This window comes from Hylobates moloch, unplaced genomic scaffold (genome assembly GCF_009828535.3).
Source record: "Hylobates moloch isolate HMO894 unplaced genomic scaffold, HMol_V3 SCAFFOLD_6, whole genome shotgun sequence".
Classification (NCBI taxonomy): domain Eukaryota; kingdom Metazoa; phylum Chordata; class Mammalia; order Primates; family Hylobatidae; genus Hylobates; species Hylobates moloch.
This window is the reverse complement of record NW_026652281.1, coordinates 82,617,048-82,623,236: the sequence shown is the minus strand read 5'-3', so window position 1 is coordinate 82,623,236 and position 6,189 is coordinate 82,617,048. Positions and strand designations below refer to the sequence as shown.

General features: G+C 38.5%; 1 pseudogene; it reads left to right on the top strand.

The window, feature by feature from the left end:
• Nucleotides 1-701: 701 nt before the first annotated feature.
• On the top strand, nt 702-5,182 carry LOC116470574 (angiogenic factor with G patch and FHA domains 1-like; annotated as a pseudogene).
• The last annotated feature ends 1,007 nt before the right edge of the window (nt 5,183-6,189 follow it).

The following is a 6,189-nucleotide window of genomic DNA, read 5'->3' as shown; positions in this document are numbered from 1 at the left end:
TGGGACAATGAGCACCGTTCAGGTGATTGTTACACAAAAGCCCATACTTCACAACTATGCAACATGTCCCTGTAATGAAATTGCATTTGTCCTGTCTAACATACTAATAAAGAGAAAAAAACTCTGACTTTTGTCAAGAGGGCAGACTGAATAGACCTCATAATTTTCATAAATATTTAGATTATGCAGAAAAATAATTTTAATACAAATAAATAGAAAATAATATTGTATTTTAAAAATGGTGTAAAAAGAAAATTTGTTGAATTAGAGTAGTTAGTACTTAGCAGATACAATATGTTAGGCAAGATTGTAAGCTATTAGACATTTGTAGACAGAATATTTAACAGTGTAAAATAAATAACCCAAAGATTCATTGGCAATGACAAAGTGACATATTTTTAATCATATTAGATGACTTTAAAACCATTATAAAATTTACTATTTTGTGTCATAATAAAGGATCATAACGTTAAATAACTTTTTAAAAAAGTTTGACTGATTAGGCATGTAGATAAATGGGCAGCACATTGACCAGTAAATAAAGGATACACATCATTTTCAAAGATCAAACAAAAAATTAATTCATTTTTATTTATTTTTGGTGGGAGAAGCAGCTTTATTGGCTCGGGATATAGTAGGGTCCTCTCCCTGGGAGGTGGGGTCTTCCACTGGTCACCCGCGGCAGTGGTCCAGGAGGAACCATGCAGTTCAGTGCTGGGGTCAGCTGGGGGCCGGGCCTTGGAGAAGGCGAACTGTACAGGGAAGCAGTAGCTGAGGAGTCCTCACCGCCCACTCCGCCCGGCTGTACTGGGTCCCTGGTGCTCCTCAGGCTCCCGCCAAGCGGGCGTCTCTATAGGGCAGTTACCATCGGGGCCGGAACCTTCCCCTCAGATCCCAGTTTGACTCAGGCCAGGCATTTCCACTTCCCCCGCTTGGGCTGGACTTTGCACTCGTGTTTCTTGCAGTCCTTCCTCCTGCCGCTTTTCTGCCTGAGCTTTAATTCCAGCCTCACAAATGTTCCAGCTGGGAAGGGCGTCTCCACGGGGCCGTTCACACTGGTCTCCCGGAAGGCCACTGCACTGGCGGGTGGATTCCTCCAGGGCCCCCTGCAGACCCCGGCGCTGGGCCCCCATGAGCTCGCCCCGCCCATGCCCTCCCCGCCCACCCGCGGGGCCAGCGGGATCCGCAGCCATCGCTTGCTTCTGCCGTCACCCCGGCCCTGCGAAAAGGGTGTGCGCCTCTCAGCTCTCCCAGCCCGCCAGGAGCAGCTTTGTCCACTGCCCTGCCCCTGGGGGGCCCATGCCCGCAGAACGTTGGGCAGAGGTGAAGGAACCAAGAAATGTCCCTTTCTCTCCGTTGACCTTGGGGTCCGCCTGGTTGTCTCCACTCCCTCCCACTCTGCCCGCACTGTTCCCTGGGGCTTAGCAAAGTTCCCTGCCCCCTGCCCGGGCTGGGAAGCAGTCCTGTTGCCCATTCCCACCCTTCACCCCTTTTCTGGCCCATTCTCTCTCTCCACTGGGTCTCGGACACGACTCCTCTCCTTGCTGCTGTTCCTGTCCCCCTTTCTGCTTCCCCTCCTCCCTGAGCGCTTCTCCCTCCCCATCCTGAATCTCCTGGCTCCTTGGGGCGCCTCCCATCCCAGAGCCCAGGCAAAACCCACAAAATTATTTTAAATTGAATCATTTGAATTCCACTGAATTCATGACAGCAGAAACCCATCTGGTCAGATTTTTAAATAATTATGAAATGATAATAGCAACTATCAATTTAAAAATATCTCCAGGATTAAGAATACCCACCATTTTACAAAAAAAAAAAAAAAAAACAAACCAACAAAACCCTGTTATAGATAACAAACTAATTCAGTAGAGTTGCAGGATAGAATATTAACATGAAAATCAGTTGCATTTTGATACAGTAACAAAAAAATCTGAAAAAGGAATAAGGAAAATAATTCCATTTACAATATTACCAAATAGAAAGAAATACATAATTTATTACATAGAATGAGTTTAACAAAGAATATTAAAGACCTGCATACTGAAAACTTTAAAATGTTGAAAGAAATTGAAGAATACAAAATGAGAAATATATCTTGTGTTCATGGATTCTAAAAATTAATATTGTTAAAATACCTATACTACACAAACTCATCTACAGAGTTAAACAACTTCCTATGAAAATTTTAATGTCATTAAAGTAAATGTAGAACAAACAAGTGTAAAATTTGTATGGAGAACACACAAGACCCCAAATAGCCAATACTGAGAAGAACAAAAAGGCGGAAAGCCTCAAACTTCTTGATTTCAAACTATATTACAGAGCTATAGTCATCAAAATACTATAGTACCTACATAAAAACCAATGGAACAGAATAGAGGACCCAGAAATAAAGTCACACATATTCTGTCGAGTGATCTCACCTAATTAGGAAAAGACAGACACATCAAGAAATCGTGTGGAAAAAACTAGATATGCATACACAAAAAGTGAATCTTTCTCTTATACCACCACAAAAATGAGTTTAAAATAAGAACTTAAGCATAAGAACTGAAATCATGAATCCTCTCTAAAAAATATGGGAAAGGTGCTCCTTAACTCTAGTCATGGTAATGTTTGGATTCAACACAAAGAAGGCAAGCAACAAAAGCAAAAATTAAAAAGTGGAACTATATCAAAGTAAAAAGTTTCTGCACAATAAAGGGAACAATCAACAAAATATAAAGGCAATAGATGGGATGGGAGAAAATATTTGTAAACCATATGTAGGATGTTACTATCCAACATATATTTAATACTACTCAATATGAAGGAAAAAAACCTTCACAGCAGAACGAAACAAAAACCAATTACCTGATTAATAGGGAAAAATATCTAAATAGCCATTTTCCCAAAGACATACAAATAGCCAGCAAGTATATAAAAATATTCTCAACATTACTAATTATCAGAGTAATTACAATCAAAATCATAATGAGATATCACCTTATCATGGTTTTAGGATAGCTATTATCAAAAAGTCAAAAGATAAAATGTGTTAGGGTGCAGAGAAAATAGAATACTTGCAGACAGTTGCTGAGCATGTCCATTGGTGCAGCAATTACAAAAAACAAACAAACAAACAAAAAAACCCAGTATGGAGGTTTTTTTTTTTTTTAACATTTTTAAACTCGATCTACCCTTAATCCCAATTCAGAGCATATAGCCAAAGGACATAAAATCAGTATCGCTAAGGGTATCTGCACTCCTCTGATACAAGCAAATGGATAAACTGTGAGAGAGATAATTTCAGCTGTAATAAGGAATGAAATTCTTTCATTTATGACAATATTGATGAATCTTGAAGACATTATGCTAAGTGAAATAAGCCAAATACAGAAAGACAAATACTGCACGATCTTGTTTGTATGTGGACTCTAAAAAAAAAAAAAAGACAGAATAGAATGGTAGTTACCACAGGCTAGAAAGTGGGGAAATGTGGGAAGATACCATCGAAGGCTACATACCTTCAGTTATATAATGAAAAACTGCTGGGGACCCTAATGTGCAGAATGGTGAATATAGTCAATAATAACGTGTAGTTATTTCGATTGGTTACAAAATTAGATCTAAAGTTTCACCACATATAGAGAAATGTATAAAGTATGTGAGGGGATAGATTAACCAGCTTCATTGAGATAATTTAAAGATGTATACACACCTCAAAGTACTCTATTGTACACCCTAAATATATACACTTTTCAATGTGTAAATCACAGCTCAATAAATGTGAAAAAAAGTGTAATCAGCAGGTCATATCTAGCCACATGTAAACTTTGTTGAAAACTCTTTTGGCCTCTGTTTCTGGCTCAACCCAGGAAAGACCTGAGAGCTTCTGGCCCCTTGACTTCTCCAACACTTCTCCTGCCGTTCCTGCAGCTGGGGAAGGTGTAATAGTTTCCAGGAGTTTTCTGGTTTCCAGGGCCTGCAGATTGGGCAGGGCCATCAGCATTCCCCTTGCTCATTGCCCACAACCCTGTTTGGCTCCAGGTAATGCGTGTCAGGGCATCCTGGCAAGGGCCACAGCAGCCAGCCAGAGCCAGGCTGGCTTTCGCCACCTGCACTCCCGTGGCCTCTGGCTCTGCAGGTGTCTTTTAGGGCCCCAGCGCAGCCCCTCCTCATATTACCAGGGAAGGCAGTGTAATGCAGAAGACACTGAGGAGGAAAATGAGAAAAATCATTGTCCCCCGTGTATTAGAGTAATTGTCATTAGATCACCTGTGTTGTATACGGGGTCACTGTTTATTATTACTGCTGTAAAACCTGCTACGATTGGAAGAGAAAATGATCTGGAGCATACTCTTTGAATCCCTGAAGTTGGTGTCAGTAAGTTTCAGGCAGAAACTTATTTTGACCATCACTAACAAAGTTATGTCCTTGTAGATCAAGACGGTCAAAATGGAACAATTGTTAGTGAAAAACGGATGGTTCAAGTGAAAACTAAATGTGACCCTTACATACTTGAGCATACACAGAAATGAAATGAAAATTGGAGACACTGTGTTACTTTTTGACATTCACCCTGGCAGTGATACCTGTGATGGCTGTGACCCACAGCAGGTTAGAGCTCACATTCACCTTGATAAGAAAGGTGAATGTTTGTTGGTCCAACACTAAGTAAGAAGAAAAAGGGTTGGAAATAAGAAAATAATTTTAAAAATACGAGTAAAATATGGTTTACAGAATACAGACTACAAAGACGAATAGACACTAAAGATTCTAAAATATAAAAATAGAGCTGGAAAATGTAGTGAGCAGATTGGAAGTGAAGGAACTTTCCAAAAAGATGATGCTTCTGCATCTATTCATTCTGAAATTCCTGACAGCAACAAAGGTTGGAAGATGTTGAAGAAAATGGGTTGGAGAAAAGGAGATGGACTGAGGAAGATGATGGGGGAATGAAAACTCCCAATTCAGCGTCAGGTTCAGCGAACACACATAGCCTCAGGGACAGGAACTGCATCCTCAGTTGAAGATGTTCACCTTCTCAAACCAACAAACAAAAACAAACAAACAAACAAACAAAAAAAAACAAAAAAAAACTGGAACAAAGCATAAGAGAGGTTTGCTGAAAACTTCCCAGAAACTAGACCTTAAAAAGGACCCAGGGACCATGCCTTGGGTAAAAGGGACTTTAGAGTGAAGGTTGATCATAGAAAAAAATCTCAAGCTTTTTCAAAAATAAAATTTGGAAACACTTATTTATTTTATTTTATTTTTTGCAGAACTTTTCTCCCCAAAAAAGTGTGTGGCACAGAGGAACTCTGTCACAGTTTACCCCTTCCTGATTCTGAAATGTGTAATAAAGTTTGGTTTGCAGCTTTTTAAAACCAGCTTTTAAACTAATAAATAATGACTGAATCAAGTTATACAGTAAGTGGACTAAAGTTTACAGGGCACAGATGAGTTTATCAAACTTCATTATTTTATCTTGTCGTTTACAACTTCAATATAAGCAAAAAGCCATATATGCAAAATGCATATAACCACTAATAACTTAAATGTACATTTTTGTCTTTGTCTCCATATATTCATAGTAAGGCACACAGGAAAACAAAAACAAAACAAAACAAAAAAACAAACACAAGTTTATAAAAATAAATCTGACTATATGCATCTTTGTTTATGCCCTTTAGAACCTAGATAAAAGAACTTCTTGTACTTGAAATAGCCTAAATATTATTCAAGAACTAATGAACAAGTGACATATTGTAGAAAATTAGTCTGTTATTGTTTTCTTCTGTGAAGAATCTGTTTATTTGTACTATATATTCAGCATTTATATTTGGTTTGTATCATAGCTAATGAGATATTTAGATATGAACAAATGAGTACGGTGTTGAAATAGTGTGCTGGCATTTGTAGTTTTCATAAATATTATTGCAGCCAATGGAGTTGTGCCAGAGAAATCTGATTTCTAGTACAAAAGGAATACTTAGCCAAGGCCTCAAGTTTAAGATATTTATTGAAAATGTCCTCAATTGCAATAAAAACATTATAACATTAAAAAAACCTCTTTTGAAAAATTCTAAATTAAACAAAAAATTCAAATGATGCCTTTTATGGAGGTAGGGAAGTGCTAATGAGGTAGAATGGCAATTGAAGCCAAAAGATCTTAACTCAGGTAAATAATTTTACCCATATTAGTTT